General features: G+C 48.2%; 1 long non-coding RNA gene across 2 annotated transcripts; it reads left to right on the top strand.

Annotated features, from left to right (window-relative positions):
• Positions 1–221: 221 nt before the first annotated feature.
• LOC122210567 lies at positions 222–2087 on the top strand. Of its 2 annotated transcripts, none has more exons than XR_006198128.1 (2): positions 222–301; positions 1454–2087. It is a non-coding gene; the product is annotated as an uncharacterized LOC122210567 (long non-coding RNA). The 2 variants fall into 2 exon arrangements; XR_006198127.1 differs by having other exon boundaries at positions 231–301; positions 882–2087.
• The last annotated feature ends 8815 nt before the right edge of the window (positions 2088–10902 follow it).

Genomic DNA, 10902 nt, shown 5'->3' with positions numbered 1-10902 from the left:
TCCTAGGGTGTGAATTACAGTTAACTTGTAGGAACAGATCACAGTCTTTATAATGCAGTACGTAAAACAATTTTTGTTCATGTTTATTTTTTTGAGAGAGAGAGACAGAGACAGAGACAGAGACAGACAGAGCAGGAATGGGGTAGGAGCAGAGAGAGAGGGAAACACAGAATCCGAAGCAGGCTCCAGGCTAGACGTGGGGCTGAACTCACGCGAGATCACGCGAGATCATGACCTGAGCTGGAGTCGGCCGCTTAACCGACTGAGCCACCCAGGCGCCGCTATGATGTACTATTTTAATGTGAGTGGCGCTGTGCGAAATGCAGCAGAGGCTCTGAGAGGTGTTAAGTCCTGTCCTGCCTCTGAGCATCCTCTTGTGCTGGTCCTCTTACCTGGATAACTCTCTTTCTACCTGGCTGGCTAACTCTTACCTAATCCTTCCTGTCTTGACGTAAGCATCATTTCTCCAAAAACGACCCTCTTTGATGTGGCCATCTAACTAAGTTCACTCGTAGCTATTCTTCACTCCGAGGGTCCTGTCCTCTCACCTCACAGCACTTGTCATTGTGTGTTGGCTTGAGTGTTTGACTCACCTTTTTCTCCTCCCCTCCCTCACTAGCAGATAATTCCACAAAATAGAACACAACCATGTTGTTCACTGCTGTGTTTCCAGCATCAGGACGTTAACTATCATGCAAGCAAAAAGCAAAGCCAACAAATAAGTTTTCACAATACTAAAAAATAGTCTGGGACGTCACCAGAGGGTACTTCCTAGGCTCGGGAAATATTGGATGGATAAAGGGAGGGCCGGGGACCTAGTGGGATCACACTGTTTATTGGTGGCCAAGTCAGGATTCGAATCCACACCTGTCGATTTGCAGGTGCTTCTTTCTGAGAACCACGGAGCCTAGGGGCAGAAGGGATCCTTAAAATCAGCCAGCCCAGGGTCTCCGGGAGCCAGGCTGATATGATACGTGGGTGGACCAGCCCACACAGGACGAGAGAGGATGGTGACAAAGCTGTCAGCGTCGCCAGTTAGAGCGAGCTCAGTTCAACTATGTAAAAACAAGACCAGCCAGTGACGTGGACTGCTGCCCAAACTGTTTTGCACTTGATTCCTCCTCCCCAGCATCTCCGTAGGTGCTATCAGCTTCCATTCCTCAAAAAGCAGTGCCATGTGTTTGGGGGCCTCTTTGCCCACAGGCCATCCCCCCAGAGAGCGCTGGGCTGGAGGGAACAGCTTCCTGTTCTCCCCACCCCCACCAGACTCTGGCCTGAAGTTTGGGTGAGGCTGGCCAGTGAGATACCCTGCTGCTTCTTGGGCACCTGTTTGCTTTCCAACCTGTACCTCCCGGGAGATTTTTCCAGGCAGATATCGAGGAATTTGCTCCATCGTTTTGGAGGACCATCGGTTGCAGCTCAGCTGTATAAATCATCCACGTCCCCTCATTAGGCTTGCTGAGGAAGGGGAAGGAGTGGTGAGTCAAGCTTCCGAGCCGTGATGGAGAGTGGTGGAGAGAGCTCCAGTCTTCCCTCGTGCTAACAGCATCACCCTCCTGGATCACCCGAGGCTTCTCAGAGGACGGCTGAATCATCCTGACCTTTAGAGATGCTCCCGCCCCCGCCTCCCTAGGCTCTGCTCACCTCAAAGGCGCTGGCATTTTCTCAGGGTGAGGTGATGCTTGCATGAGCAGAGGCCAGAAGAGGAAACGTAGCTGGAGAAAACCAGTGTGGAAATGCCAGTCTGCTCTTTCTGGAACCCGACAGCCAGAGCAAGGTGCCATATGGCTTCACATTCCAGATTCACTTGTAAAGTAACCCCTGTGTGCCCTCTGTGGTGGGGAGGGGAGGGACCAGCTGTGGTCCTGTCCTGGCCAGCATCACTATCACCATCCTCACCATCACCGTCACTGTCATTGTCACTGTTATCGTTATTATCGCCATCACATCATCACCATCGCCATAACCCTCACCCTCACCCTCACCATCACACCATTAACATCACTACCATCACCATGGCCATCATCATTGTCATTGTCAATGTTGTTATAGCCCTGATGGATAATAAATAATAAGTATTTATCGAACTCCTATTTTGTATCAAGTTCTGTGCCTGTCATCTCATTCTCCCATCATCTTATTCTCCAAAGCTCTTGCATTTTAGAAATAAGGGCCCTGAGACTAAGTGATTTAGGTAATGGGGAGAGAAACCTCCCAATTATAACGTGTCAGGGTAGGATTCAACCCAGACTGTGGCCCGTCCCAAATTGTGCGATCTCAGTGTACGTGAGATTCTCCCTCAATAGTGTCTATCACAGCTGTACTCAAGGAATTATTCATGTGGTAATGGCCTTCCTGATCCGATGTAGGTTTCATGGGTGAGGACCGCGTTGTTCACTGCTACATCCGTAGTGCAAAGCCAGTCAGACCTGGCACATTGTGGGTGCTCTGTACCTACTAGTTGCTTGAACAGGTTCTTGGAACATCACACTCCTACAGTTTTACATATTCTATGCAAATTCCAAGTGTATTCACCTTCATTGTATTTTTTAAATCCTTCTAGGCAGATCTAAGGCAGGGAGGCAGGACAGGTATGCATGATCATATTCAACAGACTAGAGAAGCTGAGTGAATGCAGCTACTTTATAATTGAACCAGAACTCCAGTCCTTATTTCTGATCACCGATTCAGTGATACTCTACACTTCATCAGGGTCATAAGTGTCAGTATCTTGCGTGACAGAGAGGAGTAGGGATTCACCCAAAGTCCCTCAGCAAATCAGAATTGCCACACCGTGACCCTTGATCAGCTCACCAAAAGGGAACGTGGTCTCGCAAAACTGGTCCCGCAAAACCATTGACCGTGCGGAGCTGTATGTTGCCAGCTAGGCTGACCTTGAGAAATTGATCACTTTATCATAGCTCCTTGCCCTCTTCTTCGGGTTACCACGCATCTTTTGTTTCCTGACGTCTTTTCACCCTTTTTTTCAAACCTTCAGGAACCCACCACCAAGTTGCCCCACCCAAAGCACGAAGTCCCCTTTTCGGCACCGGACTCCACCCCTTGCTCTTCTCCCACCTCCCTTACTTCTACACTGGCTTTGTCTTACCCATCATTTTTATGCACGTGCCCCCATCAGCTACCTGATGCCTGCACCTGTGGCCTATGCTGGGTCTTTCCCAAGAATATAGACAAAGTCACTTACTATGTGTTACTTACCTGGGCTCTGGACATTCAAATTCTGCGGATTCCGACCCTGATGAATTATGTGATCCTTGGCACTGTTTTTAACTCTTCTGGGCCTCAGTTTTCTGATAGTGGAGTTATAACCACCACTGCATAAGGTTTTCTTAAAGAGCCAGTGAGTCAATATGTGTAGAGTGTTCAGGACAGCGTTTGGTACCTGCAACAAACTCAGTAAATGTCTGTTTTATTCAGCTCTGAAAATGACGAGTACTCTGCACACACAATCTCATTTCATCCACGTGACAGCTGTGTGAGAGCAGTACTATTATTTACAGTCAGATTTAGATCTCTCTTCTTCTAGTGCCCATGTCTTTTTCCTCATATTGAAAATGAACTCAGGGGCACCTGCGTGGCTCAGTCGGTTAAGCGTCCGTCCGACTTCGGCTCCGGTCATGATCTCATGGTTCGTGAGTTCGAGCCCCACACTGGGCTCTGTGCTGACAGCTCAGAGCCTGGAGCCTGCTTTGGATTCTGTGTCTCCCTCTCTCTCTGTGCCTCCCCCGCTCACACTCTGTCTCTCTCAAAAATAAACATTAAAAAAATTTTTTAATGAACTCATTCATTCATTTAAGACACCTTGTTCTTTTCTCCATATAATGTCATGATCCTATAAAAAATCAATTTGTCTCTTTAGGGAGGCCTTTCAGGAGAGAGTCTATGGTCAAACATTTTAGGCACCACTGCCTCCTAAGAGAGTAGATGCCTGTGGCTGACAGAGACAGGAAGGAAGGCACTGCAGTTTCCCTCAAATGACACGAGGTAGGATGCTTCCCACTCAGCCCGTGCATGGATGTAGCTTTTTGGCAATGTCTTTGAATATGACACACTTACGAAACTACTGGCAAGACTACGTGTTTAGCAAATGAGAGGGTTACTTCTAAATTTATGTTATTGGAGGATGGGATACTAGTCCGACAATACTCTGTACGTAGTGGAACTGTCCTCCCTACCTGGATATCCTTGGATGGGGTCACAGCGTATCACTGGAGAATCTTCCTTCCTCCCTGGGTGTATTTCATAATATACCTTCTCACTTACTGAAATCATGTTCCCAAAGAGGCTTGGATAATCCGCACCCCCCCCTGCCAAAAGTACCTGTACACACAGGCCAATTATTGCCCAGCAACGGGCTTCATGTAAGCACAGAGGACATGCAGCTTCTGAGAATATTTGTCCTCTGTTCCGCCATAGTCTTCAAAATGGAAACATGAGTATCCTCTTGTCTGCAAATCTTATTCCATTTCCTGTCTTTGTCACTGAACGGATTTGACACAGATATGCCTTTCATTCCAGGGTAGGAAAGAATATATGTAATTGAGAAGTGCATACTGTAAAGGTTGGGAGAACCACATGCAAAGTCATTCAGGACCTCACATGGTGGTCCCCACAGCAATGTCACCTCTGGCTTGCCAAGTCAGGGCGGGAGTATCTCTTGGGCGGGAGGAGTAGCTGGGAAACCAGCTTCTCATTGGAAGGTCCCTGAGGAAGCCACAAGCGGCACCTGGGTGGTCATGCTCTTCCTGCCTTCCGGAATGAACCATCATACCTCATCCCAGATGGCCCTTCATGAGGCAGGCTGGAGCCTTGAGGTTAATTCCTATGAGGTCAGCGAGTTTCATCTTCTTCAGTCTCTGCCTGCTTTGTGTCCATAGGCCCAATCTAATTTCATAGCACTTCTGTGGCTTTCCTGGGTGTATTTTCCCAGCTTGATGCCCGGGACACAGATGGGTTTAGTCTGGGCTCTGGTTCCAATCTGTGGTGCCAAGACCTGAACACAGAAGAATGTACTGCAGGCCAGGCGGTGTGATGTTTACGCCACCGGAAGGATATCAGCAAAGTTGCGTCTTGCCCCTGTCTAACACAGGGTGTGGAACACAGGGTGCCCTCAGTGAAATCGTAGCTAACCAAGGACTGAATAAGTGATACAATGGATGAGTGAGTGACTGAATGAGAGGAATGGAGTGAGCAGTCCAACCCATTGAACACAGTAGCCCACCGGGGGATTGGAGAGTCTTCAGGATGGAGAGGTGGCCAGGCAAGCAGGCCTTCTACAGGGTACATGTTAGAGCAGGACTGGATTAAGCCCCGCCCTTTGCTATGGCCTTCGGGCACAGAGACAAGGCACCAGCCTGTAGGAAGAGCTCACAGAGCTCAGCACAGGGCCCTTGGAGAAGTGACCCTGTGCTTTCTTCTCCTCCCCTGCAGGTGATTTTTTTAAGGTATGTCGTGTAAGAAAATTGGTGACAAGGGAAGAAAGGCCCTGTCTCATGAGCGAGAACTACATATGGTCCATGCTCCATGTGTTTGCTCAGTGATGTTTAGACTTTTATGACCGTACCTCCAGAAGTATTGAGACACTTTTATTGTGAAGGAACCACGAGGGGAAAAAATAAATTATCATACGTTTGAAGCTTTGTAGTCCAGAAGTTAGAAACCCAAGTGTCCATAGGGGCCTGGCAAATATTACAAAAGGGTAACGTGCCCAACTGAGACAATAGGGATTTGTGGGGCTTGTGAGCAACTAGGAAGGGCTGATTTCTCTAAAGGGAGAAACACTGGTTCCACTGACTGCCACCAAGTGGGAATGGAAGCCCAGTGTTACCAGATCTCATTTGTCACAAGAGAGGGCAAGTCTGGATTTTTGTGCTGATGATCTTCAGTCTAAAATACCTCATCAACTTAACAAAACAGATTCACAGGCCAAATTCTGCCTGCAGGATGCCTGTTGGCTGCCTGTACCCTACTTGTCCCTCTATCCCTTCTGAAACAACAGCCGAGAAGGAAGGATTTGGGAAATTAGATGATGACTTGGGTAATGAGAGTAGGGGTGGTGATTCCTTCTGGGAGAAGTCTCAGTAGATGAGAGAGAGAGAGAGAGAGAGAGAGAGAGAGAGAGAGGGATTGATTTCTGGGTGAGTGGGAGGTGAAGGAATTTAGGGCATAGAGAAAGAGGCTAGGAGATCAGCATCACCTATCTGAATTTATGGAAAACCAACCATGGGCAACAGTGGATGTGAGATTGGGCAAGGGAGGGGTCAGTGATTGATGGATCAATAACCACTGGAGGTTATTGATTGGATCAAGGACACATGGAGAGAGTTCGTTCAATAAGCAGAAAGGACACTTCTGCAAGTCTAGAAGGAGCAGAAATAGGAAGAAGAAGGGGGCTGGGTAGAAGAGTCAGGATGTTTTTGTGCATGCAAAGCCATCCCGTTTAGTGGAGAAGAAGTGGGACTCACGAGAGCTATTTTTATCTAGTGAAAAGTTCATGGTTGTGTGAAAGTTTTATACCAAGTGATTAGAGGTGGATAAGTGCCGTGTCTCTTTTTCCATAGCTTTCTAAGATTAGAGAGATGGTGGATAGGTTTACAACAGAGAAACCAGGTCTGGATTAAACCCACAATGGAATGGGCCACTGTGTGGTTTCATCCATTCACTTAGTCACTCATTTTTCACAGACTTGTTCATTTATTCAATTATGAAATTGTGGTGCTGGGTACTGAGGATAAAGAAGGTCTCACAGCTGAAGAAGGGACCATAACGTGTGTACATACACAATTGTGATCCGAGGTAGGCTGTCCGCAAAGGTAGGCCAGAGCAAAGAGATGAAAAGCTCAGGAGTTAGGGGCAGAAGCACCTGGGAAGTGGAGGCAACTGAGTTGAACGCCTCAGGATGGAGAGAACTTGTGTCCTCGTGCATAGATGACACTCCTGGAAAAGTGTGAACGTGTCCGCTCTCCGACAGGCACCTCTGCCATTGAATTTCATCAGTGGCTCCTGCCCGTGAGGCGCTCAGGCATTAATGTGGAGCTCAGGAGGACATTCCCACAACAGTGCTCGAAGCTTTGCCTCCTGGGCGGCATAGCTTTCTCTTCCCTCTCTCTTTGCTCCCTTTAGACCAGGACTGTCCAGTAGAACTTTCTGTGATGGTGGACCTCTTCCGTATTTCCACTATCCAATATGGTAACCACTAGCCACATGTGACTAGTGAGCACTTGAAGTTTGGCCGGTTTAAATTTGATTTCATTGTAATTAATTGAAATTTAAATAACCACATGGAGCTAGTGGCTAGTGTGTCGGATAGCACAGTTTGAGACTGAGGACTCCTTCCGGTTTTCCGTATCCATGCAGCATCCAGCTCAGTGCTTGGTGCTTGGTCAGGTGCTCAATATATGTGCAATGAAGGAAACTATATCTTGCTGCTTAAAATCTAGACTGCTGCTCTAGAGGAGAAAATATCTGTTTTTAAAAATTTTTTGTTGTAATACCAGTACAGTTCAGACAGTGTCATAAGGAATGAAATTATATGGTGTTTGTCTTTCTCTGACTGACTTATTTTGCTTAGCATTATAGTCTTTAGCTCCATCCATGTCATTGCAAATGGCAAGCTTTCTTTCTTTTTTAGGACGGAATAATATTTCACTGTGTCTATGTATATACCACATGTTCTTTGTCCATTCATCTTTTGATGGACATTTGGACTTCTTTCAAAATCTGGCTACTGTAAATAATGCTGCAATAAACATGGGGGTTCGTATACCCTTTTGAATTAGTGTGTCTATATTTTGGGGGCAAACAGTAGTGAAATTACTGGAGCCTCAGGTAGTTCTATTTTTAACTTTTTGGGGAACCTCCACACTGTTTTCCACAGTGGCTGCACCAGTCTGCATTCCCACCAGCAGTGAAATAGGGTTCCTCTTTCTCTGCATCCTCGCCAACACCTGCTGCTTCTCGTGTTGTTGACTTTAGCCATTCTGACCGGTGTGAGGTGACATCTCATTGCAGCTTTGATTTGCATTTCCCTGATGATGAGCGATGAGGAGCCATCTTTTCATGTGTCTGTTGGCCATCTGTATATCTTCTTGGGGGAACTGTCCATATATTTTGCCCATTTTTAACCAGATTGTTTATTTTTGCGTTTTTTGGATTTGGGGGTATTGAATTGTAAGCGTTCTGTATAGATTTTAGATACCAACCCTTTATGAGATATGTCATTTGCGAATACCTTCTCCCATTCCATAGGTTGCCTTTTCGTTTTGTTGATTGTTTCCTTTGCAGGGCGGAAGCTTTTTATCTTGATGTAGTCCCAGTCGTTCGTCTTTGCTTTTATTTCCCTTGCCTCAGGAAGACATGTCTAGAACAGCATTGCTATGACTAGTGTCAGAGATGTATTTCCTGTGCTGTAGAAGACAGAATATTTTTATAGAGAAGACCTTTTTACCTCTGAGCATGTCCCCTCCCATGGATTTGGTTTTGTAAATTTGCCAGTAGAAGGTGCCTTATCTACATTCCCAAGGTCAGTGTGGAGCGTGAGGCCCAGGCTTTGAGGGAAGGGGAGGCTATTATTCCCCAGGAGGCGGAAAAATTGGAGTTTATGGTCAGGATAAGAGCACTGGGGAGACCAGACAGGGTGGAGCTGGAGACAGAGGCCATGTGCTTGTCACATCCCCATAACCTGCCGCCATCAATCTTAACGATCCCAACTGATAAAATGTTTTGTGCGAGTGGATATTTTGAAGAAACCAGTGAAGAGGCTGACTCTTGTCCCCTGGGGTGCAAAGCAAAACAGAGACCCCGCCTGGCAGGAAATCCTGGGATTAGCAGGTTCTTTTAGGCAGCAAAACAAAGCACTACAAACTGTATAGGTTATAAACAACAGAAAGTTATTTCTCCTAGTTTGGGGGCTGGAAGTTCAAGACCAGGGTGCCAGCATGGTGGGGAGAGGGCCCCCTTCCAATCCTCCTCCTTCTTGCCGTGTCCTCTCCTGGCAGAAGGGAAGGACCAGGGAATGCTGCGGGGTCCCTTACAAAGACACCTGCTCCATCCATGAGGACTTCCCGCTCATGACCTGAGCGCCTCCCAAAGGCCCCACCTCTTAACATCCTCACATGTGGGTTAGGATTCCAACATGTGAATTCTGGGGGAACACAACCATTCAGGCCATTACAGCGGGTATCCGAGGGAACGCACTGACCCCCCCAGGCATTTAGGATAGCTGAGGACACACTGGCTCTGTTTAGATTTTTGAGGGCTGAGGGGGTCTCTAGGTCCCCTGGTTTAAACTGGTGGGATGGATGGATACAGGAGCAAATGCACGGAGGAAGGAAAAGAGTTAAGAGGTAATAGACAACGTAGATTCTTGTTCTCCTGAAAAAGTCATCAGTCCTCGCTGCGAGGGCCCTGGTCCGGCTCTGGTCCAGCCCCTGCCTTGTTCACAGGAGGTGCCTGGGGCCCAGAAAGGCTAAAAGACTGGCCTGAGGCCACACAGCTGCCTGATGGACGGTAGGACAGGAACTGGTTCCATGTCCCACATCTCTGATTCTGATGGCTTTTCCACCGTATTCCAGGTGCTCTTATACTGTAGGAAATGGGATTTCTCAGTGTGCAGCTCCTTTAATGGGTTTGCTGAGGGTCCCTCCTCGGGCAGTGCACTGGCTTCTCCTGAGGTTTGCTGAGCCAGCCTCCCCCACGTTATATAAGCTCGATTAAGAGACAGACACCTTGAGGAGGGGGTGAAGAAAGCCTAGGAGTTCTCATCGCTGGGAGGTCTCAGCATCCGTTCTCCCCCCACCACCCTTTGCGCCGTCGCTCCCCCCCAGAGCCACTTTTCTGCCTGGCTGTGTCCTGCACGAAGCAGCTCGATTTTCTCTGTGTCAACATCTCTTCAACAGGAAAGGGCATTTGCTGACAAACAAGCAGCCTGTTCCTGAGAGCACAGATGGGAATTCTGGATGGGCGGGTGCCGTTTGGGGCTGATGATAGCGAGTGTCCCCTTCTACCCTCGGCTTCCCCCCGCACACCCCTGTCAGACCACCGACTTCCAAAGAGCAGTGACAGAAATAACAGCAGTAGTAGTGAAATGAACAGTCCCCAAGTGCGAGGCACTCTTCTGAACACTATCAGAGATTAACCATCCAGCAGCCCCCTGGGGTGGGTCCCACCATTATCCCCAGTTTACAGTCCCCAGAGAGGGCAGGAGGCTTGTCCAAACTCACCCAGTTAGGGAAGGGCGGAGCTGGGATCTGAACCCAGCCAGCCTGACTCTCACTGATCCCCGAGTAGGGCCGAGTAGGGGGAGTCCCGGGGAGCCGGGGAGCCCTGATCCGGCTCTGCCTTGCACATTAGTGTGTGACCTTGGGACCACGCGGAAGCCCTGACCTTCAGGGTCTCCCAAGCGGGGTAACACCTGCTCTCACATCATTGTCGTGAGGACTAGAAGGAACAACGTTTGCCTAGTGGTCCTTCCATACTCCGCCCAGCACCCCAAGGTTCTCAGCACATAGAGAAGGGAAAATTACAGAAGTCATCTGTCTCTCTAATGCTTTGACCATCTGAGGCTCGCCACTACATGTTCCGTTCCCTCTTACTCAGCTCACCCCTACATAGCCCCGATTGGTTCCCATTTTTCCTGTATCAGGTTTACTTGGAAGAATAGCTGGATGATAGGAACATTCCGTGCATTTTATGGGGTTTCTCTCTTGGCCGGTGTTTTGCAGAGTTCATTTCTGTCCTGTCAGACTTCCAGGTTCAGTTTCGTAGCACAGAATCAACCCCCCAAAGGTCCAGGGGCAGGGGAGAATATAGGGTATATTGAGTGTTTATTATATGCCAGGCATAGGCTAAGGCACATTGGTTTTTATCCTCGCACGGAGTCCA

Source organism: Panthera leo, chromosome F2 (genome assembly GCF_018350215.1).
Source record: "Panthera leo isolate Ple1 chromosome F2, P.leo_Ple1_pat1.1, whole genome shotgun sequence".
NCBI classification, from domain to species: domain Eukaryota; kingdom Metazoa; phylum Chordata; class Mammalia; order Carnivora; family Felidae; genus Panthera; species Panthera leo.
This window is presented reverse-complemented; position numbering and strand designations above follow the sequence as displayed.